The following is a 27725-nucleotide window of genomic DNA, read 5'->3' as shown; positions in this document are numbered from 1 at the left end:
CGTCATCTGAATTAGTATTTGTTTTTTTGTTCTTTCCCCTCTTCCACGTTAGACAGGAGTAGCTTTGACCTTGTTGGGCTCTCTTGTCTTTTGGGGAAATTGGGACTCAGCTTTGCATCGTCCTCTCAGTCCTGTGGAAAATCCAGGTCTTGACAATAAAAGGCCAGCGTAAAGGACTAACAGGCACATACATCAACCTTTTTGCGAGCGCAAACGGTGCGATTCGCAAAAATCGTCCGTTTGCGCCCACAAAAAGGGCTTCTGGGATGCATCAAACTGTAAGGCTCTCGAAATTTAAGAAATCGCAATTTGCGATTCCTTAAATGCAATGCATGATGAAATCGCAAATAGCGATTTGGCTAATAGGGGCCGCAAATTACCATCAATTTGAACTTGATGGTAATTTGCAAAAACTTTCAAAAATGCACTAAAGTGCATTTTTCAAAGTTGTAAGTTGTAGGTTACACACACACATACCCTTGAGGACTAGGTCCCAGATGTGCAAAGCATTTTTCAAATGTACAAAATGCAGACTGCGAATCAGTAACTTCTAACCAAATCACATTTTTCATTTGCGAATAGGTGTTTGGAAGGGGTATGTTTAGGGCGTCCCTTTCAAATATCGAATCAGTATGGTATGTATTACTGTTTTGCGACCGAATTCTGCTCGCAAAACAGTAATACTTTACCTCCAGTTTAAAATTGGTGGTAACCCATTGCAAAGGGGAAGGTGTCCAGAAGGGACCTATTCCCCTTCGAGAATGTAAATAATAATATATTTTAAGAGCAGGCAGTGGTCCCTAGAACCACTGCCTATTCTTAAAAATTAAACTTGAAAGTTTCATTTCTTTCTTTTTTAATGCATCCCATTTTCCTTTAAGGAAAACGGGCAGCATTTATAATTTAAAAAAAAAAAAGATTGCTTTATTAAAAAGCAATCATAGATATGGTAGTCTGTTGACCTCAGCAGGCCACCACCCCTGTGATGGTTGTGATTCCATATGAGTCGCAAACTACGACCTACCTCATCGATATTTATGAGGTAAGTCAATTTGGGACCCACAAGAAATCCCTAAATGAAACTCAATGAATTTCATACATTAGGAATACCAATTTCCTAATAGTGATGCTCGCAATTCAGAAAACAATATTCCTAATGTTTGTACATCTGGCCCTATATGTATTGTAAATCACAGCAATGCAAATTGTGGTGTGATCAGAGAATGGCATGATTAACAAACTTTGTCTTCCTTGTTAATACATCAATACATACATTGCTTTTCATTATGCCTGCAGTGTCTTTTTTGCACAATAATAGCGTGAATCATTGAAAGGGAGTCTTAACTGCACTTTTACGTTTTATATGCAGACTTTCAAATTGGACCTAACGCCCATATACGTGAAAAATCCCTAATTGTAATTGTTTAGGTGGCTAAGTATCCTGGCGCACTGTAAGGTCATCATTTACTATGCTTTGAAAACTAATATAATTGAATATATAATGAACAAGAATTGGCAAAGCCAAAAGGTCTCGCCTGTGTGAGAGCTATTGGTTTATTTTATTTTAACTGTGTTGTACGGTATGTTTAAAGTTTTATTCTAAATTGCTATAAAAACAGACATCATTCTTTGAATTAAAATAGGAAATAGAAGGGAAGTAGTAACATGAACAGCAGCTGTCTTAAATGAGTATGGAAAGTTGGGGTTTTTTAGTATAGAGAATGGGATGGGTAGTAGTAGATAATAAGTAAGGTGGATAATGGGTTTTGTGATACTAAATGCACATTATGTTTAGTGGAAAGGACTGTTTAATTTAAAATTATGAAATAATTTAATTAAAATGTATGCAAATGATAGAAGTTATGGTGCAAATTTATTAACATGCACATGTATATTTCCTCCGTAACATTGGAAGTAGAGAGAGGTTGGAAGCACATTTCCTTATCTCAAAGGAAACAGCATGAACAGAGTATGCGTAAAAAAGGCAAGCAGTTCCCAGAATTTGATAACATGTGTACTTGAGCTAAAAATGAATGCTATTTGTTTTTAAAAGCCCAGCAAAAGTGTGTTCTTGAAGCTAGTTTTTTGGCATATTAACCTCGAAAATAAAAGGTCTGTTGTTGGCGAGGTGCAGCACATATATTGTTTAAAACAGTCTAAATTAACAAATGAAAGGCAGCAGGGTTCAAGGTGGAATAAAGGTAGATTTAAAGCTGAATATAAATGTTGCCCTCTTGGTCACTTTTCGGACTCTCATAACCTAAAATAAGTGAAGAGAAACATTTTACCAAGTTCCTTGCACATATACTGTTTTTTGTAGTCACAACTAATATTTAAAACTGTCTAACAAAAGAATTGAAAGGCAGCATTGTTCGAGGTGGAATAAAAGTAAATCAAAAAGTCCTCACATGCAAGGTTCCATTTTGTTTGAAGTATGTGCTTCCCATACTGCTTTCACTTGCAATGCTAAGGGGGAGGGGGGGGCTGGATTAATCCTTTTTCACATGTCCACATTAGCTAATGTGCACCACATTCACAAGAAGTTGTGGCGCTGCTGGGACTTAAATGGACTTAAAGACACAGTGCTGTCCATAAAGAAACACATAGGAATGCAGGTCTTTGTATCTGCAAATCAGTGGCCTTTGAAGCCGGGGAACATCTTAAAGTCCAACATCAGCATTGTAAGCACATTTTCTTATCTCAAAGGAAATAGACTGCAACAGTCTGTGGCTAACAGGCAAGTAGTTCCCCGAATGTGGAAGTGTACTTGAGCTAAGAATAAACAAATACTCCTGTGCAAGGCCCCCTCATAGTCACACGTTAAACACATAAACTCAGGCAATTGAAAATCGTTAAAAAAACACAGTAAGGATGTGGCCAAGATGTAGTTGCAAACAGTGGTGAAAGCTAAATAAACAAGCAGACACAGACAATAGGAGGTTGAGAGGGAGCAGACAACAGAGCCAGCTACAAAAGATGCACTTTGTAGAGAAGCTCAACAAAGAGAAAAGAATAGCTACCAAAAGTGCGAGCAGTGGAAGGACCCAAATACTTAGGCGATTCTCTAGGGGAGGGTCACATGCAAGAAAAGGGAAGTTCTGACTGCTCAGCTGGCAGGCAGGAAGCAAACAATCGAGAGTGGCTTTGAAGCCCACAAATTGTAAGAAAGGGGAGATCTCCAAGCCCACTACCATTAATAAAATGTCTTGAAGAGACAGCTGTTTACCTGAGACCTAAAAATGTGTAGAATGCACCATTTTTCCCCAAAATGCTCTTGAGGGGAATACCTCCCCCAAAACCCTCCCCTGTGGTGATCTTTCAATGTGCTTGCTACGGACAATACAGAGGCTGGTCTGAATATATTTGCCATGGTGGCTTTGGATACCCAGTCCAGCCCTGCAAGGACTCTACCTACCACCCCCCCTAACATTCCCCTGCAAGCGAGTACAGTCACACACTGCATGTGTCTAGAAATGAATCCCTGAGACTGGTTGTGGTCTGTAAGTGAAAGGCAGACTAGCAACTACAAACAGCAGGTCTGTCGTGTAGTTCCTAAAGTACCCATGCAGGACCCACGCGTTTGGATAACATAAACTGTGGGATTGGTGGCCGACTGGTTCCGTACACCCCCACTGAGAAATGTTAGCCTATTTGCATTTAGCTAGCTCACAGTGGCACTAGTGTCTCCTCTTATCGGGGAGAGATTAGTTTCTGGCAACCTTCGAACATGACAACCCTGATTCTTCAAGATCGGGGAAACAATGTACTACTTTTTGCTCAGTCACTTGTGCTCATTTAGCTAATCTCAGAGATACACAGAATAAACAGTGTTGGCATTTCAATAAGGGTTTATTGAACAGTTATTATTCTCGTGTAGAATATATGAGCTGCGACAACCATTAGACAGTACCAGAGATATATGATTAGCAGTACAGTGAATATAAAAGGATAGTACAGTTCTACCATCTTGCAATAAGCATGTATAAATAGGTGAATATAAAATGCATGATAAAAGTGTGCGTACTCCTACGATGTCTATCTAGATGTATCTAAGTGTACCTAGCATGTGAATAGGTGTGAAGCCAAGAATCCCTCTTGGATTTAGTCGAACCCCATTACCTGAAGTGTGAGAATGTAGAAGCCTTTCTTGGTCTCGAGTTGGCCACCTCAAGAGGGATGTTCAGACCGCTGCCAGCTGGAGCGTCTGCATGCAGGAGCCTCAGCGTCTGGTCAGCGTGTCAGCCTGGAAGTCTTGGGTCCCTCTGACTAACACTAGCAAGAGGTGCTATATTTATACAGAAAGCATCTTTGGCTCCTTTGTCCCTTGTTGCTTGTATTAGCCATTGTTGGATTTGAGGATGCCATATGGGATGAACCGTGTACATAGATATGGGGAGGAAGGTGGTGTAGCCCCAGCCTGGTTTCTAAGAACCCTTATGAATATTCATTCATACTGTGTGAGTTTATTCATGGAGTTATAGGACTCTCCTTCTGCACCCAGGACTAGAACTAGGTAAAAGGTTCAATCCTAAAAGGCTCATTACAGTGTAGTGTAGGGGAGGTAATGTAGGCAAAGGGGTATGATGTTACCAGGGCCTATATTAGGGTACCTATATGAAACATAACTCCCACTCCTCTCCGAACAGTCAACAATGATAAATAACGCGAGTGAACTATTCTCTTCACTAGATAGTAGTGTATAAAACATTTAGCAATGAGCTTTGTAAAAACAATGTTTTAAAATCATTTTAAACACAGCTTTAACAAGAAAAGGGGAAAAACATGTTTTTCTATGAAATCAGTTTGTTTTGAATTGTCCTTTAAGCCACAGTCCTTATTGAGTTTGTTTATATAAGTTGAATTTCTACAAGCATCAAAAGGCCATGCTTTTCAGCGAGAAAGTGTACATTTTTAGAAAATGTTCCATATTTAGTTAAGTTTAGAAGAAAGGAAAATCGGAGTTCTTTCCCAGCACATGATGAGCCAATTTATAGATTAAAGGTCCTGGCTGGGAGACGCAACACCATCCTGTCTTTCTGTTGCAGGGGACGGTCCTTGCAACACATCGCAGAGTAGTTCAATGAAGCACATATAATATTCAGTACTGCCAATAGCTAGTGTAGAGGCAGCCGGTGCTGTAGTCGATACCTGGGTGCTAGTGGTGGATCTGAAGCTCAACCCAGTTGTAAAAGGCACCTGCGGGTTCTCAAGGAATGCAGTCATTAGTATAGGAGTATGCTGGGGACATTGCCGGGCATTAGACCTCAAAGGTTCCAGCCTGGTATTCAAATCCGCAGGCGTGTCCATCGCAAGTGTCAGACAGAGGTCCAACACGCATTCATCACCACAAAACAGGCATCAGAGAACAGGTAAGATGCAGTCCATCCAGACTGGTCTAAACGATAGGAACCAAGAGGTGCTCAGTTCCCGTAGGTGAGGTGTGCCTAGATGCTGTACCATGCGTTCACGGTATCTCTGCTCCAGGAGCGCTTTTGCCATCTCATTGGTGATTGGGCCGTCCATTGCGTAGCAGGTAAATGATAATCATGATTCCTGCTATTGAGTGCAGAATTAGAGGCAGACCTCTAAAAATGCTTTCAAATACAGAGTGTATAAAGTTTGGAATAGCTCTGAGGATTGTCAGAAAGGTGCTAAGAAACCCTGTCCCTATGGTCTTAAATAGGTGTACAATACCACTCGTATCAGACATATTAAAGATACGACCCACCATTTCTGCAAAATTAATGGGTCAGTTTGAACGTATAAGTGCCTGTATCTCAATCGAGGTCCTTGCGATTTGAAGATCAAAGGTCTCTCGAGCGGAGATTAAGGGTACTGTTTGCTATAAAAGCATGGCTTTCAGTCTGCTCAAAGTATCAAACTGTATAAAAGAAACATTCAACAAAGGCCATAATGGTGCCTCCCTGACTGTACTTGTTGGGGGAAATCATACTTGCATACAGCAAGTAACCCTGGAGTTCACAGTGACTAGATAGGCAATGCCCGGAAGCATATCACAGCAACTTTGATCATTCCGCATCAAGTACCTCCCATTCGAGAGCAGTTCAAACACCATTTTAATCACGGCAGCTGGAGTCCCTTTCCTGTGGCAGGACAAGTTTGCTACTGACCCATTACAAGCTCCGTGCAATCCAATTTCCTGGCACATGAGAGAACCGCTCAAAGCGTTCTTGCAGTTTGTACCACTTAGAAGCACTTCTCGATCCCCACTCCGGGAGCGTAATCTATATGGTAAATCCCAGGATTCCTTAATGTAATCCTTACCCATTTTTTCATATTTGCCCGCTTGCCTCTGTTCAAGGCAATATTGGAATTGAAAGGTAGTGACCGGTAGAATGATGTGGCCATGGATAAACCATTTAGTAGACGGTACTTTTTTTTTTTTGGGCAGAGTTTTATATAGTGCGAACTTGACCCAAATCCAATCAGGTATCAGAGCGCTTTACATAGCACAAGTTACGTTACATTAGGACACACATTCTTTCTTTGTTAGGCACTTCCGCTACTGTAAATGGTAGTCGGTCCAGTTTTTCAATACGTAGCATTGTATATTTAGCTGCCCTTTCTGCCATTTCCACCCGTATATCTGTTAGATCATATTCAGAAAACATAGACGTACTGTTTATAAAATGCCAAGGCACAAAGCCTACACTCAATGATTGCAGCGTCCAGATCAATAACACGATAGAACGTAACTGAGATTACCTGTGTTGTAATATGGCCAAATCTTGTTCTAGGATGTCTATCACAGAAGACACAATGTTGCCTAAAGAATATATTCTGGAGGACAAAGTTGCTAACCTATTGTCTACCACAGCTAATGAATTTTCTAAGTTAATACGGTCTTTTCCCGTATTATAAATGCTGCCTCTTGCTGGGATATTTTCCAAATTTCATTGTAGGCAGCATACATGCCATAATATATGAAACTTTCTGAGATGTCTTTCTGGGACGTAGTAAAAAATCCCTGAGATCCATGTCTTGTGAGAGTAAGGCTAAGTGTTGTTTCACTTCTGTGAGTGTTGAGGTTTATAGCTAATCAAGGCCCAACCTCACAACACTATAGGTTGTCACTACCCCTGGGTGTTCTCTTTGTACATAACGTGGGTCTGGACTGTGGATACTGAACCCTTTGGCAATACCCGAGAATCTATTATGACATATGTTTGTGTTAAGGGCCAAACCACCCATTCTTTCCAATTAGGGTCTGATCTATTGTACTGTAAAATGTCATCTACTGTTGCCCCTTCTTTTGTAGTCGAATTTTGCCACACCTCCACCTGTGATGTTGTTGGAAACTCATGTGAGTTTAGGTCCTTGATCTTGGCTAATCCAAGACAGGATGTCTGTTGCACAGTTTTATTTAGAAATATCATCTGCTGAGGAATGAGGCGTGCTCTAAATAGTGCTTCTGTTCCCTGGACTTGCCAGTCCCTAGATCCCCAGACCGATTTTGAGTCTATTGTGTCCTTCCAAAGGTCAAACCCCTGTTCAGACAGTTGGGAAATAAAGGAAGCAGAGTAAATCTGTTTGGTGTCGGTGTAACCTTATAATAATATGAGGTAGGGTCTGTGGTGTTAAACCCTGAACAATATGAACATTTCTGTGCAAACGTTTGCAAACTACGTTTTGGTGGGGTAGGGCAATGTTCCCACTGATGGTACTCAAAAACATTTCTAGGTGAAATAGATTTGTGCAAAAAATTATTACCATAATGTTGGTAACAATACATAGTGTCATAGTCTGAATTGCCTTCTAACTTTTCAGTATTTGGAAATGCATCAGTTTTTTCTACATCAGACATGTTATTAGTAGTTTCAGTGTCCCAATCATCAGAAAATGTACTGCAGGCAATGATATCACTGAATTAAATTTTAAATAGGTGAGAAATTTTTTAAAGTTTGGTTGGGCCAAATATATAGAAATCAACCTTGTCCCAAACTATGCCGTCCGGTATAGGAACTGCTGTAATGTTCACTGATGACAAGCCTCTTTGTTCACGATGTGATGATTGATGTGGTTTTAAAATCAAGTTGACCTTTTGGGCTGTAGAGCTTTGCTGAAGATATTTTTCATTAATAAGCATGCTAAATGTTATAACTAGGCCTAGCCAGAAAAGAAAAAACAGTATCCCAGTAATTACCCAGAGTTCTACCCAAGGTGATACCAGGCATGTCTTTTGGAGAAAGTGAAGAAAGTTCTTGATTTGTGGCTTGAGTGATTGTTGGGCTGGCTTCGTCTCCGGTTCACTTGGATCCAAGAAAAACATATCAAAGTTCATGACGTAGCCAGAAGCAGTTGAATCAATTGTTGGAATTGCATCGGGATTTCTTGAAATTGTGTTTTGCTCTCGTCGAGGTATGTTGATGTAGACGTCTGTATTAGGTCTAATTGCAACTGGGTTATTAATTTTAGTTTGATCTTGAAGTCCAACTTCGGGTTCAAGAGGACCAAGTTCCATAGCATTGTTGCATAGTCCTTCATTCCGCACAGGAGGCTCTTCAAACGTGATGAGTCTTTCTGTTTGAAATTCTTGGACTGTAGTGAGAGGAGGGCGTCTGCTACTGTGGAGTCCACGAGGCCTACTGTTTAGTATTAGCCACATACTGTGGTTTGATTAAGTCAATTGAGACACATCTTTTCTTCTTTTTCCCAGCAAGAGGCGGCAAAAGTACAATTCTTGTTCCTTGTACTGCTAGGACCGGTACAGGTGTCTGTAGGATGCCCGCATTCTTTCTTGTCTGCTATTTTCTCTCTGACTAGATCCCCGACTTTTGGGATCCAGACAGGTCTTGCTGTTACTGCCTTGACTTCCCCAGTAGCGATCTGTTTTGTGAGAACGTTAGTTTGTGTTGTCCTGGATTAATTTAGATCCTGTAAAACAGCCTAACGATCATGGATATCAAATGGTTTCCCATCCGCCACTGCGCCTTCAAAATCAAGATCAGGTACCCACATTCTCATCCCAAATAGGACCTCATATGGAGTGACACCCCCTAGAGAACTTCTTGGCTGGTTGTTTGGGGATCTCTGTACCCCATATAAGTGATTGCCCCAACTACCGCCCTTGCCTAATACCCTAGCTGTTAAAGATTGCTATAAGTCCAGTTTTTCCTCTATATAACCGAATTTTCCACAGGATGGTATGGTGTGGAGTACCGCAATGCTACGTCCATACTTTCCATGGCCTCTTTGTAAGCCCGAGAGCTAAACATGGTCGGAATGTAACGTGCCAACTGCGTATGTCCCTATAAAGACTCGCAAATCTATTATAACAGTCCGAGCATCAGCCAAACGCTGAGGCCAAACCCATAGGAATCTGGAGCATGAATCCCCTGCCACCAAGATATACTTGAAAGCCCCATCAGATTGTAAGGGGCCGCAGTGGTCCAAATATACACAAGCGAGAAGTTTGTCTGATTTTAACAATGGTGTCTGTGTTATGGTGGACCCCTTCATCTGCTGGCAGATGTCACATTTCAAGACGTAGTCTTTCGTTTGTTTTTTTAATCCTGGCCACCAATAGCACTGTTTCAATAAAGAAATAGTCGCTGTAACGCCTGTGTGCGCAGAGCCCAAACCCTAGTGTGCTGCTAGTATTAAACCTTGCCTACGATCCATATTTGGTATTACTCTATCCCCCACTCGAGGAATCTGAGCACATGGAATGTTGTGTGCATCTAATTTGTAGGAGTACTTGATAGGAAATATTTTAGGTACTGCTGAGCTGCCCTTGCGTGAAGCTGTGGTAAATAAAATAAATATTACCTGACTGAATTTCGTACGGAGTCTTAAAATAAAGTAAAATAGCTCAAAATAACAAGAGGCAGAATCCGTGGTATAAGAGGTTTTCTAATGGGCTTTATTCCATTCAAAATGGCCGACTCGAGTGGCGGCCTTCAGGTTCCGTCACCACGAGGGTTCAGGAAGTGAAGTACAATAACTTATTAACAGACATACATTTTTATAATAAGTGCATTACAATGAAACGAATGTAGAAGGCGTAACATTTGATAAGAAAAATGACGTAACAGTGACATAATCGAAACTAGGCGTAATAAGGAATAAAAGAAACATGATTGGCTTGCATTATCAGACATAGGTGGATCTATAAGATAATACTTGGCATAGATGCGCGCGCAGCAGCATGACGTGTAATTGACGTGTAACTAGGGGGTGAAGGGGACTTGACATTTAGCTCTACATGTGGAGACGAGAAGTCTGGGGTCAAGTCATCCTAATCCCAAATCATATCTAACATCCTATGTTTAAAGAACTATGTTATCCACAAGGAGGAGACTCTCGGACAGAATCTATTCTATACTGACTATGTGCGTGTACAAGCGTCTAAGTGTCTATATGAGATGCGAGGGGCAGAAAACTTTCCATAGCAACAGGGCTATGAATCACTTGCATGAAGACAGAGAAGCCTGGCCTTTTGCTTGGTAACTGGAGGAATGTTTACTTAAACTACTAGGCAAGAATGCATCGGCTGAAGAGCAAAATAGATAATTCGAAGGTGAAATACAACTTCTTGGCAGACAGGCGAAAACTAGCCGAGGCAGGCACCGTTAGCTGCACAGGGAGTAGGACAAAGTTCATGGATACAGATGCGAGCTCAAGCTGAAGCTGTCAGAGACAGAGAGCAGGGAAAGGCTTTGAGGACAGAATCGGGCCTACTCGCCTGAACTGTAAAAATGGAGTAACTTGGCCATATAAAGTCGGTGGCCTTTTATACTTAGGAATCGAATATCCAGCCCATTGATGGCGGATCTGACAGAGAACATGTTGACGGTAGACACACATATGTTTGCGTCTTAGAAACTGGAACTGGAGGGAACATACATGTACTTGTAACATGCATATAGAACCGTTGGGGTCCAAGATAGGGGACATAACTGACCAGGAAAATCCACATTTCCACATTCCCTCCTTGTCCCCTTCTTGCCCTTCACGAGACATCAATCTTCATCATTCCATCGATTTGCTCATGGAGCATCATTTCTTCTTCCTTCTTCTTCCGGGATCTTGAGCGAAAACCTTGATGTGGAATACACGATGTGGCACACAGACCACAAATCGCTGGTCCACATTGCAAACATATGCAACAACTGAAAAGCATAAGAAGGCCAATACCTAGGAAGGATAGAACTCTCCATCCCCAGGCTGATATCACACTCCAAAACCACCCGGACCACGTCCAAGTGCCTGGATTCTCGTGTATCTGGCTTACAATCTTATGAAGGCGTGTTATAGCTTTATATACAGATGGCGAATTTTCTGGTATGAAAATGCAGCAGCTGGATCCGATGACCCTGCAAGCTCCGCCCCTATCGGCCAGGATGACGTCAAGGACAAGACGATTCTGGAGAACAACAATTCTCATCACTGATTGTTCCTCTGTCAGATTGCCTAGGGCGGCTATAGTCTCGTTTACTACAGCTTCAAGAGTCTTGGTGAGTCTGCGTATCAGCTTACTATTTGATATTGTACCTATATAGGGAAAGATACCTTTATTGAAATCTACATACTTGTCCCATGCCGTCTCAGTATAATCGACAACTGGGAGATCTCTTCGCTCTCTATTGTGTACTAAATGAACATTTCGATAATAATCAGGAGGAGCTAGGAAAACAGGTGGCAGAAGGAATGCTATGTAACAGGTACCATCCCAATCTAGAGGCAGACGCATATATGCCGTCTGACCACATATAAAGTAAGAATGGCGAGAAGCTCTAAATGAAGATTTGCCTTGATCACTATATTCTACTGTAGTAACGCATTGGCTATGGCCCATATGTATGGAACCAACTTTTCTCACACATAATTCACCCTTTACTGGAAATACTGACATAGTGGGCAGAATTAGTTCAACTTCGGATTTGACATTCAAAATCATAAGATTAGGCGTAAAATTACCTAATTTATACACTTCATTTTCTAAATCAGTTCCTGTTCTACTGGGGTGACCCTCCTTATTAGGGTGACAGACTTTGAATAAAACTAGATTTAGATTTCCCCATATCCAATGTTGTTGATAAACTGCTGTGTCTGGGTCTATGGAATTTAATAAACTAAACCATGCTCCACAGGAGCCATTGCGTGTAAACGGATGTGGAAAGAAAGGCAGAACTCCTTTGTTATTCTGATAGGGAGGGAGTCGGCCACACACCCAACAATTGGTCGCATTACTAGTCTGATGGGAATGATGTAACATACTAATGAATGTGTTATTGCGCAGCGCAAGTCTATAGGACAACTCATGTGGCGGTAGGTCACTAAAAGAATGTTCATCAGTTATATTGAAAACACGTTTAGAAACAGGATGATATATGTGCAAAATCATACTCGTAATAATTACTAAAATACTCAATAAAAACAAAATTAATAATGTCACAATACAGTGGTTACGCAGTAATTTACAATAAGCATGTCGTTTCATTATGATTCTGGACTCTGCATCATTCAGACCTAAGGGATACATGTCGGGACAGATTCAACCGCTTCACCTTGGAGAGGACTTAAACAATCAAATCGTCCGACAGTTTAGATCTGGACCTGAGTTTCTGTTTATAGCACTGAGAGTCATTTTGTTCAACAAAAGGAAGTTTTGAATCAGTCTGTGAGGGAGTGCAGGGCACAGTGTCTATATCTGAAGGTAGTCCATGAAATTTTTTTATATGGGTGGAATGCACCCATCCTTTCCGTCCTTCGATCTTCACAGCTGTTCTGGTCGTCAGCAGGACCTGCTTAGGCAACTTCCACCTAGGATCCAATTGGCTTTTCCTATCAAAATTCCGAACCAGGACAAAGTCCCCGGGGACCACGTCATGGGGTTTCACCTCAGTGTTGTCAGGAAAAGCTGCGACCACCTGTGAACGAGAAGATTGTAGTGCAGACATCAAGGAAGCCAGGTAATCTGTCAGCATATTACAGTCAACATCAGTTATTTTACGGGGTATAGGCGTCCCCCACATATTCGGTGGTCTACCAAAGATCACCTCATACGGGGATAGCCCTGTTCGAGAGTGTGCTACCATTCTCATGTAGAATAGCGCAACTGGTAAGGCTACTATCCAGTCCACACCTTTTTCCTGACATATTTTGGACAATCTGATTTTTAAAAGTTGATTATGTCGTTCCACGAGACCTGCTGCCTCGGGGTGTCGGACACAGTGGAATTTCCACTGATATCCCAACAAAAGTGAGACATGTTTCATTAATTCGGATGAGAAAGGCTGGCCGTTATCTGAATATACAACACGTGGTAAACCGTACCGTGGGAAGAATTCTCGAACTAGCTGCTTGGCAGTAGTCGGGGCAGTGTAATCTGATACGGGATACGCCTCTGTCCAACGGGAGAGAGCGCAGACAACTACGAGGACATATTTGAATCCTCGACAACGTTCCATCTGAATATAATCCATCTGGAGGACTTCAAAAGGATGGTCAGGAGGCTGAAATCCACCCTGCTCTACGGGAACACTCTTTCCTGGATTAAACTGACAACATATCATACAGGTACGAACTTTTTGTTTAGCTGCTGCTCGTAAATGTTTGTTGAACCAAATGTGCTGAATGCTGTCTAGCATAGCCTTCTCTCCTAAATGTGCTGGACTGTGAACTGTAGCTATAATGGCTTGAACCATGGAATCAGGGAGAAACCATACAGATTTCTCTTTCGTCATCCATCCTTGATCTGTCTGGATCCCTCCTAGTTCAGTCCACTTCTTTATTTCTTCTGCTGTGGCATGTGTCTGTATGTCAATTACATCAAGTGTGGGATCCTTAATTGTCATACACTGTGTTGGTGTCTGAACTATTGGCTTTGTCATGTCGGATGTGCAATTCTGAGCAGTCTGTTTGGCTGTTCTGTCAGCTAAATCATTGCCTTGAGAAATGATATCAGTAACCTTCGTGTGTGCTTTACATTTCATAATTGATATTGCAGTCGGTAAATGAATCGCGTCTAACAGAGCATGAATGAGGGACCCGTGTTGAATATGTGTTCCATGAGAAGTTAAATAACCCCTCTCCCGCCAAAGCACTCCGAAGTCATGTACGACTCCAAATGCATAACGTGAATCAGTATATATGTTGACTTTCTTGTCCGTGGCTTGAATACAGGCTTGTGTTAGAGCAACAAGTTCTGCTGCTTGGGCTGACAAAGTATCTATACAATTTGTCTCAATAACTTCAGTGTCTGTTGTGACTGCATATGCGGCAACTAAATTTCCTGTACTTGTCCTCATACACGAACCATCTACATATAACGTCAGGTCTGGATCTAGCAATGGAACGTCTGTCAAGTCTTGTCTAGGTTTCGTCTTTATTTCAATGATTTCAACACAATCATGAGCTAGTGGGTCTGTTCCAATTACAGGTAATAGTGTAGCAGGATTCAATGTATTACACCGTCGGATCTCTATGTGTGGTTGAAACAATGTCAGTTCATAACCAGTAAGTCTTGCTATGGTCAAGTGTTGTGTTTGTGTTCGGTTCACAAGAACCTCTACTGCATGTGGTACTTGTACTGTCAATGGGTGTCCTAATACTATGGCATCGCTTTGTCTAATTGCTAAAGCTGTCGCTGCCACTGATTTCAGGCATGCAGGCAAAGCCTGAGCTACGGGATCTAATGTACTGGAAAAATAAGCACATGGCTTGCGTGATCCTGCTTGATCCTGAGTGAGTACTGATAAGGCAGTACCTTCGCGTTCTGTAACAAAGAGTGTAAAATGTTTGCTATAACATGGTGTTGCTAAAACAGGTGCTTGACATAAAGCTTCCTTTAGGCTTTCAAAAGCTTGTGTATGTTCCTGAGTCCAAGGGAGAACAGTCGATGTGGCTGCCTCCTGTGTGGTTAACTGAATGAGTGGTTTTGCTAGAAATGCGTACTGAGGGATCCACTGTCTACAATATGAAGTGAGGCCTATAAAAGCCCGCACCTCCTTTTGTGTCTGGGGTATTGACATGTTAGCAATTAACTGGATGCGATCTGGTGTAAGCTGCCTTCCCTCCTTGGACAGCGAGTGACCAAGATAAATAACTCGCTGAACACAGAATTGCAGCTTAGAAGGGGACACCTTGTGCCCCTTGTCGGCTAGGAAATGTAAAACTGTCAGAGAAGCTTTTTCACATTCTGGCTCGCTTCTCGCGGTGATCAGCAGATCATCGACATATTGAAGCAGTGCTGTATTGACTGGCATGTGGATACTGTCAAGTTCTCGTTTCAGTGCTTGGCTGTAGATGCTGGGGCTTTCTGTAAATCCTTGGGGAGCGCGTGAGAATTTAAAGCTGCGCCCATTTAAACTGAATCCGAACAAGTATTGGCTTTCCGGATCTATTGGGACGCTGAAAAAGGCATTCTTGAGATCAATTACAGTAAAGAATGTTGCTTCGGAATCAATTGCTGTCAATAACGATGATATATCAGGGACCACAGGGAATTGTGGTACAATACACTTGTTTAGTTCACGCAAATCAATAACCAATCGGTACACTGGTGGAGCAGTAGGATCAGTTCGTTTAAGAATCGGAATTATCGGTGAATTACATACATTGGAGTCTGTTTCTACAACTACTCCCTGGGCAATTAGCTCATCAATGATTTTCAGCAAAGCCACTACAGCATCATGCGGTAACTTGTATTGTCGCATTCGTGGTAGTACCACTCCTGCTTTCAGTGTGACTCGATAGGGTGTAATGTTCATGCAGCCAACATCCGTAGGGCCTTGTGCCCATAGATGTACTGGTAAAGTCTGTAGTCGGGAATCCATGTCTCTGGATACATAGTGACCTTTGAAATCACGTAAAAACAACCTTACTCCTTCCGGAGAACAACATATTATGGCTCCTAGTGCTTTCAGAGTTTTAATTCCTAACAGATTTTCTGGGCATGATTTAGTAAGCAATAAATCTGTAGTTCGTGTCAAAGGTCCTATCGTAAGTGGTAGAGGCTTTGATACTTCATTAACAATAGGTTTTCCTGAAAAACCAAGGGAAACATTTTGAGAGCCTGAGAGGGGTGCCCCTGGAACTTCACTACGTTTTATAGTTGTTCGACTTGCCCCTGTATCGAGTAAGAATTTTCTATCTTGACCTAATAATTCACTATGTACATAAGGTCCTTCTTGATCTACAGGAATCTCGATAAGTGGTAAGTCAACTTCCCTCTCTAGGCTGGTTCATGCGTAACGCTGGTATTCAGGGTATTCATACTGTGCAGTCTGATACAGTTGTCGTGTTGCGGTTTGTGTGGCAGTAGCAGGCAACGGTGGTGCAGCTGGCACAAACTGTATGGGTTGCTGTGAGGCTGGCATGGACTGTTGCTGAACTGGCACGGACTGTCCATGCAGCATAGCTCCTTGTTCATTCTGATCTTGTCTAACTAATCGTGGTCTCTCCTTTGTAATGCCTGTAGCTATATTACGTTTCAGGACTGGACAATCGTGTACATGATGGCCCAGTTGTTTACAGTAATTGCAGGTTCCTTTTACAGGAACTGCAGAATCACCAGAATGTGTCACACTCTTTTTGTGACCATCTGCTGGTACTGTCTGAGAAACTAGCATTTTCATTTTTGTATCCTTCATGCGTCTATGCTCGTGTTCTTGTTCATCCCTAATTCTATTGTGATGATACTGTAACATTTGTAGCATTTGCGACGGAGTGTTACTTTGCCAGGTACTCTCGAATTTCAATATTCTATTCTTTACTGGAGGTAATGCATTTTCCACTAATTTTGTCACAAATAAATGTGGATATGAGTCACTACTTGCTTTTATACCACTATTTATACCAAAACATTTTTCAAATCGAGCATAATAATCGCTTGTGTCTTCATCTTGCTTTTGTTTGCAGGCTGTGATTGCACCCCAATCTTCCTTTTTTGTAGTTAATAAACGTGGCAGTACCTGTACTAGTAAACCTGGTAATAGTTTAACTTTATCCCCGAGCCCCGAACCTGCAGTTCGGCCCCTTTCTTCCTCTGCTAATGCTGTCCAGTCTATCTTTTGGTCTCCCACTTCCCACTCTTTTTCTTTCAGTTTTTCATAAATGCCAGCAGGCAAAAGCACCTTTAATATCGTCATAATATCAGGAAAGGTGTACTCTCCCATCAGTAACATGTCTTTAATTTCTCGGTGGAAACCCGCTGGGTCTTTATCATGGCTAGGTACTACTTTCTTCATTTCTAATAATTCCATTTTTGATATGGGTGTGTAAACAAATACACGGTGAAACTCATTGTCTTCGCCTTTTATTGGGTGCACTTCTCGTAAAGGATTTTGTCTATCCATATAGTACGGCGTTCTTTCTCTATGGGGCAGCGAGAGAGAATCCGGACTTACAAAAAGGACATACTGTTTACGTGACACTAATATCTCTTTAATTAACTTGTTACTAGAACCTCTCCATCTGTTCGTGAGTAGTTCCGTTAATATATCAGGTAAAGGACCAGGATCAGCATGTTGGCTCTTATATAATATGAGGAGTTGCTGAATCATATAGATTCCAGCTAAACGTTGTTCATCTGTACTGAGATTGAGAAACGTGTGTGCTACGGTCTCATCACCATATTTTTCAGGACTAACGATCCAGTGAACGGCTGATCTGGCTAATTCTTGCTCATCCATGGAATCGAGGAGGTGGTAACCCCTTCGTTCTCGTAGTATTTTATCTGCGGCTTGAAACGAATGTTCAGGAGACTTCAGATTTATTACAGTCGTTGGATACGTTCTGCTATTATTTGGACATACAGAATGTATGGGATCAGAAAAACATCTAGTATTTTCACAGGATCTTCCTCTGCCTACATAGGCTATGGTCTCTGACTGTCTTGCAGAGTCCCCTGATTCGGACACTTCATCTTGCTCAAACTCGTCTGTTCCCAATCTTTCTGCATGAATACGTTCTATTTCTTTACGGATTTTTCGGCACATGGCTATTATACAATTTTGCTTATCGTGTCTCCCTTCTGATATATTCTGACTCCATCTTGTAAGAGTAAGCATTACGTTCATGTCTACCCCCGGACGATCTTGATTTCTGATCACACAGTTTATGAGGAAACGTAACAGTTCCCCCTGTATTTCTACTTTCTGGAATTCCATAGCTCTGTTAATACATCCTGGATCTCGTCCTGTTTGAACAAAATGATATATGTTATCCAGATGCGTAGTCATCCCTGGTAACCTTGCTAAATACTCTGCGGCTCGCCTAATACGTAATGATGCCAGGACCATTTCATCCTCTTTACCAACCACCGGGTCATATCTACAATTTACAAGGAGTTCCTTAAGCGCACGTTCACTTACGAACTTAGGTGTACGTGAATGTGCTGACTCTTGAAAGACAAGTTTATTTATTCTAGGTGGTGTAAAAGTACTGCTAGCACCTCCCGTGGCCCCATCTGGGGCGTCGGGTGTGAAAGGGTTCGTTGAACGTGACACAGCAACTATGGGTGTCGATACCCCTGTAGAGTCGACTGCGGAAACAGATGCGGAAACAGATGTGCTTGCCGAAACTTGCGTCGGGACTTGCTGTTGCACGGGGACAGATACCTGATCCTGACGTTGAACCCCTCCGCCAGACGGTCTATGTGGTGTGGCGTTAGCATACTCGGGGGCTGCATCATCTAGATATGAGGAAAGGAAAACGTCTTCTGCGGTTCTGGGACGCCCTTTTGGATGTACCTTAATTGGAAATAATGGGGGTGGCAAGTCTTTTGGTATCTCTGGAGCAGCCTTAGGTAATCCTTCGGCTAGAAGGGGATACATACCATTCATAAGAGCATTACTTTGTCTATTTACTTGTTCTGATTTCACTCGGATACCTTCCTCAATTAATAGATTTTCTTGAACTTTATTTGAACTTTCTTTACTCCTCTCTTCTTGTCTACGTGCTTTTTCTGTTCGTCTATGAGATTCTTTACGCCATAACTCGATAGCGTCTTTCTGTGACTGTCTGACCTTTCTTTTCCATAACTCTTCCTCCACTTTCATGATGCACTCTGCATCCCAGGTTCCCGCTATGGGCCACCTTTGACTTTCCGGTAATCCCTTGGTATAATCTACCCATAGATCAAGAAACAATATGGCATCTATGCCATGTTTATGGTACATGAAATGTCCTGGAGTGTCTCTAGGAGGAATAGGAACTGCTTCTTCAAGCACCCCTTTTCTGGTGGTAATCTGTCTTAACTTCGAGAAGAGCGGCATATTAACAACTGATCTGATACTTACTCTTGAACTTACTTAATACGAGAAACACAATAATGAACAGTGAACAATGAACAGTCATTCATACCACAATATGCAAGACATTTTCTGAATACTTTAAACATTAAACATTAAACATTTAATAATGGTCGACAATGATGACAGTCTGCTTAACTAATCACCACGCTGAATTCTTGACAATAACTGAATACTTCGGAATACTTGATATACTGCTAAACAGTACATATACACTGCTAAACAGTGCAGACCGGATTTGTGTACCCAAATCCGTCTTGACCGGCACAACCTATGTGCACGTCAACATGCCTCCCCGGCGATGGTACTCACCGAGTAGCTCCTTGAAACGGAAGGCCTCAGAGAATGGACAGGACTCGATAACTGCGGACATCGGACCCTCTGGACGTCGGAATTTCGGAAAACCTGGTGGGCCTCTGTATACCTCGGATCTTGCTCTCTCAGCTAGGCTCTGGTCGGGATACTTCGCACTTCTCACCGCCTCGTCTGGGTTGATCGCAGCCTCAGTCGCCCCCGCTTGACCGGAGGGAGCTTACAGGAAATCCTGCTGGTACGCGTTTATGGTCCGTCCAGCTGTGGCAGGAGACCGGGCCTGCAACGCACCGCCGGCGCGTGAGATGAGAAAGTGTCCCTATTCGGGCGCCATTATGTGGTAAATAAAATAAATATTACCTGACTGAATTTCGTACGGAGTCTTAAAATAAAGTAAAATAGCTCAAAATAACAAGAGGCAGAATCCGTGGTATAAGAGGTTTTCTAATGGGCTTTATTCCATTCAAAATGGCCGACTCGAGTGGCGGCCTTCAGGTTCCGTCACCACGAGGGTTCAGGAAGTGAAGTACAATAACTTATTAACAGACATACATTTTTATAATAAGTGCATTACAATGAAACGAATGTAGAAGGCGTAACATTTGATAAGAAAAATGACGTAACAGTGACATAATCGAAACTAGGCGTAATAAGGAATAAAAGAAACATGATTGGCTTGCATTATCAGACATAGGTGGATCTATAAGATAATACTTGGCATAGATGCGCGCGCAGCAGCATGACGTGTAATTGACGTGTAACTAGGGGGTGAAGGGGACTTGACATTTAGCTCTACATGTGGAGACGAGAAGTCTGGGGTCAAGTCATCCTAATCCCAAATCATATCTAACATCCTATGTTTAAAGAACTATGTTATCCACAAGGAGGAGACTCTCGGACAGAATCTATTCTATACTGACTATGTGCGTGTACAAGCGTCTAAGTGTCTATATGAGATGCGAGGGGCAGAAAACTTTCCATAGCAACAGGGCTATGAATCACTTGCATGAAGACAGAGAAGCCTGGCCTTTTGCTTGGTAACTGGAGGAATGTTTACTTAAACTACTAGGCAAGAATGCATCGGCTGAAGAGCAAAATAGATAATTCGAAGGTGAAATACAACTTCTTGGCAGACAGGCGAAAACTAGCCGAGGCAGGCACCGTTAGCTGCACAGGGAGTAGGACAAAGTTCATGGATACAGATGCGAGCTCAAGCTGAAGCTGTCAGAGACAGAGAGCAGGGAAAGGCTTTGAGGACAGAATCGGGCCTACTCGCCTGAACTGTAAAAATGGAGTAACTTGGCCATATAAAGTCGGTGGCCTTTTATACTTAGGAATCGAATATCCAGCCCATTGATGGCGGATCTGACAGAGAACATGTTGACGGTAGACACACATATGTTTGCGTCTTAGAAACTGGAACTGGAGGGAACATACATGTACTTGTAACATGCATATAGAACCGTTGGGGTCCAAGATAGGGGACATAACTGACCAGGAAAATCCACATTTCCACAAAGCAATGACAGCCACCATTATATCACCGTCTATTCTCGTTTTAGAGCGAGTGATTGCAGCTACGGAAGCCGTGCGTACAGACCCCTTTGCGGCTTCATCAGCCAATGAATTCCCTTCAATGTGAACACCATCACGCTGATGACTCAGTGTATGTATCAAGTGAGCCCTCGGTAGTTCGTTTTTCAATTCTACTACCTGTTCCCATGGCATTTTATGCTTATTTGAGCCACCTTTCGCATCTTTAAACCCGTTTAGTTCCCAATGATGTAAATACTCATTGTATGACTGCACACAGTAAAAGGAATGACACACAATCAGTGTAGGGAATTCATGATCCGTATTTACAAGTGCCAGTATTAGTGCTTTTAATTCTGCCAACTGAGCCGTGCAGTCTCCTAGAGATTGCGTTTTAGTGCAACTTGGATGGAACTTTCCATCCTGCATGCGACCTTTAACGATAGCACATGCCGCGCTGTATTGTTGCTCAATCCCTATGGCTGGTTGAGCAGATCCGTCAGTGTAAATAATATATGCATTCTGATCTAGAGGCAAGAGTTCATCTGTTGGAGAATATTCTTGTTTGTATTGCAGGAATGCTTGTGATTTTAGACTTGGATCAAATCTGTATTCAACGTCCGTTGCAGTAAGAAAATGTGCCCATTGTATCCCTCTCGGATGTAAGGCTTTTGCATTTGGATTGTGGGCCTTTGTAACAGCTTCTAAAACCGGTACTAGGGTTACGACAATTATGCGTTTCCCCTGAGCCAGTGCTCTTTCTCTTACTACAGCGGTCTGAACTGCTGTCAGGATTTTTTCTGTTGAAGTGAAACGCATTTCTGCGTTGTGTACAGGTGTGATTTGTATGCGATGGTACTGTTTCGCCTTCATTAAAGGTTAAGTAAGTGTACCTGCATTGACCCGCTATTACACGAATCACCAAATTGCGTACATTTATGCGTGTCTGTAAGTGTTTGGAAGCAATCATGTCTTCCTGTAGTGAACGTAGGACATTGGAATGTCCCTGTGTCCAATGTCTAACTGAAAAGTCAGGTTTTATTAAGTCATAGAAAGGTTTTACTCTTTTTGCGTAATCTAAAATGTATGTTCTGCCGAAATTTAGGAATCCCAGTATTGTTTGTAAGTTTTTTTTATGTTTTTGGACGTTGGAGCAGAGCACACATTTCTAAAAAGTTAGCTGCCAGGCTTTTCCCTTCACTTGAAAGCTCATACCCTAGAAACGGGACACTGAGGGCTACAAATTTAACTTAAAAAAAATCTAAAATAGTCCACCTCAGAGGCGAATCCCATAATAATGGTGCTCACCCTGGTCAAGTGCCTCTTTACGTCATCGTCCGTTAGATAAATATCATCCACATAGGACAATGCTTCATCTTCAAAATTTTGGAGTAACTCAGTTACTCTTGCTGAGAATACCCCCGGGCTGTTCCTATACCCCTGGGGGAGATGACAAAATTGTCGCTGTGACCCTACCGCTGAGAATGCAGTCAAATACCTGCTTTCAGGCGCTATATTTTGGCAGAAAAATCCATTTGAGATATCAATTGTTGTTTTGTATTTTTTCTGCACAATGTTATTCATCAATGCGGCACTATGTGCATTCTGAACTGCAAATGTCTTAGTACAAGTGTCTGTCTGCAATCTAAAACTAGACAATATGAATTGTCTGGTTTTGATACGGGAAACAAAGGATTGTTCATTGTTAGGTGCAATTTTCAATCACCCCTTGGTATTCAAGTTGATCAAGATCTCCCTGACTTGTTTTTTAGCTTCTTGCTTTATTGGATATTGCCTTTGAGCATTTGGTGAAACTGTTAATGGGATCACATGGTGGGTTGACTTCTCATCCCACCCTGCATGATTTTTATACAATGCTGGAGCTAGGGCTACTGCCCCCTCCTGTGCATATGCATGTTTTGTTGTTTTTTATTATCCCACTTCTTTTTAGAAGAAGAAGCAGGTGTCTGCTTAGAAGTGTCCTTTTCAGGACTGCCCATCAGTTGTGGTTTTAAAGCTTTCCTACCCAAACTGTCTCTGCCTAATTCTGCATATGCAGTTTCTATTATTTTGGGCAGTTCGTGTTGTTGGTCCAATGGACCGAACTCCCTTAGACGTTGGCTGCTACCCCTTTAATATTAGCTAGTATTATGGCTGATACCTGGTCGTAGTTATTTAATAACTTCATCCCTAAGTTCGGAGCAGGCTCTGCTCTGTACTCGTTTTGTATTTGTATCAATACATCCGGTTTCACAGCTAATAAAGGAATACCATGAGTTCTGCTATATCTGTCAGCAAAGACTTTGCCCCAAAGGGTACAATCCTCTTACTTTGGTGTTATCCCCATGGGCAAGCAGATTGTTTGCATTCTCTGTTTTTCAAACATGGTAGTATTTGGGAATACTGCCCCGAGCTGAGTTATTTTCTGAGCTACTCAGAATGCTATTTGTTCACGTTTATAACGCATGCCTTTACAATGCAGTTTTTACATCGCAACATCCATTACAATGCATGATTATACATCGCATGCCAACACAAGGCATTTTTAGAAACTTCATTTACAACACATTCCATTACATTGCATTATACCTTTACAATGCATACCATTACATCGCATATCATTAAATTGCATTTAAGGTAAGTGTTGGATAGTGGAGGGGTAAAATTTACTTTTCCCACTCCAGTGAGTGCAACTTTAGGGTAAGTGTTGGATAGTGGAGGGGTAAAAATTACTATTCCCACTCCGGTGAGTGCAACAGTAGGGTAAATGTTGGATAGTGTCAGGGTAAAAACTATCGTTGTAATGGTATGCGTTGTAGTGGTATGCGTTGTAGTGACATGCATTGTAATGACATGCGTTGTAGTGATATGCTGTGTAATGGCTGCGTTGTAATGGCATGCAATGTAAAGGATGTTGCGTTGTAATGACTGTGCTGTAAAGGTAGTGCAATGTAATGACTGCGCTGTAACGGTTGTTTTCCGCATTTTGCCCATTACCGCGTGTAATGTTTGTGGAGTTATTTTAGTTGCTGTACCCTGTGATTGGTTTTCTGTTTGTTGCAACTGTTTTTGGTTGGACTGTGAAAGTCCGCATGACGAATTGCATAAGCTTTCTGTAGATTCTAATTAAATCTTTGTGTTGAGCGAGTAAGTCTGGCTGTGGCATTCTATCAATGTCAGGATGTGGTGTGTAGGCCGCTAATATTGGCTATGTTGCTCCGTCTCCTCCGAGCGGGCCTAATCTTACTCTGTGTCTTAAGTGGGGTAGGGCACCTTTAAACCAGTAAAAATGTTCCTGGTACGTGAGTGGAACTTCTATGTCCTCGCAAGGACCATATTCCGCTGGTGCATCTCCCTCTGTGTAAGAGTGAAATGTATGTGTTCTAGCATCTGCTTTTGGGAATGTAACCCACAAATAGAATGCCTTTGTTTTGTTTGATTTGTGTGCCTCAATCACAAAGGCTACTAAGCCACCCATTGCTGATAAACCATGTTCTAGTAGTTTCAGGGTGATAGGATGCCTGAATTTAGGTGGAATGAGAATTCCATCCGCCTCTTCACCTTCTGCTGAGAGGCGTCTCTCCAATACTACATTATTTTCAGCCTCAGCCATTTTGAAAACGAAGAAGTTTGTTCAAGGGAACTAAGATAAGGTGTTTTGCACAATTTAGGAACAGTATGTCCTTCAAGCTTGATTAACCAGCAGCCAATAAATAGGATATTTTGCCTACTCAGCTGTGGTGGAGTTTGTGCCCTCCGACTCCAGACGTCTCTGGTGTTTGTGAGTAGGGGTCTCTGAGAATAGCACGACTAAACTACTCAGATTCTATTGTTAAATAAGTACCCACCAACGTTGGTGGCGCAATATCGTGTAGTTCCTATAGTACCCATGCAGGACCTGCGTGTTAGGATAACATAAACTGTGGTATTGGTGGCAGACTGGTTCCATACACCCCAACTGAGAAATGTTAGCCTATTTCCATTTAGCTAGCTAACAGTGCCACTAGTGTCTCCTCTTATCGGGGAGCGATTAGTTTCTGGCAACCTTGGAACATGACATCCCTGATCTCTCAAGATCGTGGAAACAATGTACTACTTTTCGCTCAGTCAATCGTGCTCATTTAGTTTATCTCAGAGATACACAGAATAAACAGTCTGGGCATTTCAATAAGGGTTTATTGAACAGTTGTTATTCTTGTGTAAAATATATGAGCTGAAACAACCATTAGACAGTAGAAGAGATATATGATTAGCAGGACAGTGAATATAAAAGGATAGTACAGTCCTACCATCTTGCAATAAGCATGAGTAAATACATTAATATAAAATGCATAATAAAAGTGCACATACTCCTACAATGCCTATCTAGATGTACCTAAGTGTACCTAGCATGTGAGTAAGTGTGAAGCCAAGAATCCCTCTAGGATTTAGTCAAACCCTATTACCTGAAGTGTGAGAATGTAGAAGCCCTTCTTGGTCTCGAGTTGGACACCCCATGAGGGATGTTCGGACTGCTGTCAGCTGGAGCATCTTCGTGCAAGAGCCTCTGCTTCTCTGGTCAGTGTGTCGGCCTGGAAGTCTCGGTTCCCCCTGACTAACACTAGCAAGAGGTGCTATATTTATACAGAAAGTATCTAGGGTTCCTTTGTCCCTTGTTGCTTGTTTAAGCCATTGTTGGATTTCGGGATAACGTATAGGATGGACCGTGTACGTAGATATGGGGAGTAAGGTGGTGCAGCCCCAGCCTGGTTTCTAAGAACCCTCATGAATATTCATTCATACTGTATGAGTCTATTGATGGAGTTATAGGACACTATTGTTTAGGAGAAACCCTCCTTCTACACCCAGGACTAGAACTAGGTAAAAGGTTCAATCCTACAAGGCTTGTTACAGTGTAGTGTAGGGGAGGTAATGTAGGCGAAGGGGCATGATGTTATCCGGGCCTATATTAGGGTACCTATATGAAACATAACAGGTCCACCTTTAACTAATACACAATCCACAGAGCTGACACGAGTTTGCAGCTAAGCTGGAAACAAGATCTTTTTTGCAAGCAGGCACACCGTACTGGTATGGACCAGGCACATCCAGTTAAGGGTGCTCTGTGGCGCAAACAGGGACTGTGCACTGAGCTTGTAAAGTAGGGTCATTCGCCTGCCCCGCTCCTGGCACAGACCTTTGAAATCACTATGTCACACTACACTACACTAACTTAAAAAAGAGTACACGAAGCAGAACCACTAACATACATTCAACACAGCCCTGATAAATCCACTGCTGGCTATCATGTTCACCAGTAACACCACTTTATCCGTCTGACAGCCAATTGGCATGATTTTCAGCCTAGAAGATGTTTGGAAAGAGAGGATGTGCCTAGGGGGGGTCGACCTCAAATCTGGGGAACCAGGTTCGAGTCTCTGCAGCAAAGCTCAACGTCCTGTGATTCTGGGCAAATCACTTAATCTCCCTGTGCCTAACAAAAATGAATGTGTCCTTATGTAATGCAACTGGTGCTCATGTAAAGCGCTCTGATATCTTCCGGTCAAGTTCTTTCACAGTGGGGTTCATTTAGTAAATTCCTGCATTGTCCTTGCCATGCCAATAATAAATTATTATACGGTGTTGCAATGCATCAAGTCTGCTGGCAGAGGACAGCTCTACTTTAATTCCGCAAGAGCAGCATGGCAACCAACACAGATATGCAAATAGAAAGAATGAGGCAATTTGCAAGTGGACTTCCTTTCGTAAATGTGGTGTCGCTATCATACAGACACGCTTATCCCCGCATGCATCCATGCATGTTGGTGGCCTTCTTGAGGTTTATAGCGTCAGCGAACTAGTGGCCCTATCTAAGAGAGACCAGGACCACTCCTGCTTGCAGCCACGGGATGTGTGCATGGGTGGTGACCACATGGTGCTAAGGCTCCGGTGACCAAAAATCAATCAAGATGGAAAGGGCAAGCTCTTGCGAATCGAATTTGACAGCATTACCTCACCCAAACGTTGACCAGTTTGCCTGACTTCAGACTATTTATGGTTAAGGCCCTGTTGTTCTTACACCATGACGGGACCTTCTTAAGCACATTCCAGTCTACGGCTGTTATGAAGAGAGCCCTGGAACAGGCTGATTTACCCCGGGGTACTTCAGCACCCACTCATTGTGCATAGGGGCAGCCACACATGGCTTGGCTTGGAGGAAGATGCAATCTGAAAACTGGCCACCAGGCGGAGGTCTCAGGCTTCAAGGCCATCTGACCTGACTCAAGTTAAGACGTACCTTTTCTTTTCTCAGCAGGGAGCCTCCGGAGCATGTGGACGGTATGGTTGATGGGGCACTCTTGCATCATGAGGGCCCAGCATTTGGCAGTACAGAGGGATTTGGCTTTGCAACACCGACCTGACATGTTTCGGTAAACCTGAATGCAGTGGGCACAGCTATCTCCAGTGGTGCGGTGGGCCCTGCAGTTGCAAGGAAGACTGGACGCTGCTGTAGTTCATCTGAGTGGGAACAACCTCATGGACTTAAACAGGCGAAAGGTGCTTGAGGTCATGAAAGCAGATTTAGCCGAGGTTGCTAGATTAGTTAGACCTGCAGCCATCCTC

The sequence above is a fragment of the Triturus cristatus genome, chromosome 3_1, assembly GCF_964204655.1.
Source record: "Triturus cristatus chromosome 3_1, aTriCri1.1, whole genome shotgun sequence".
NCBI lineage: Eukaryota > Metazoa > Chordata > Amphibia > Caudata > Salamandridae > Triturus > Triturus cristatus.
Note: the sequence above shows the minus strand (reverse complement) of the source record.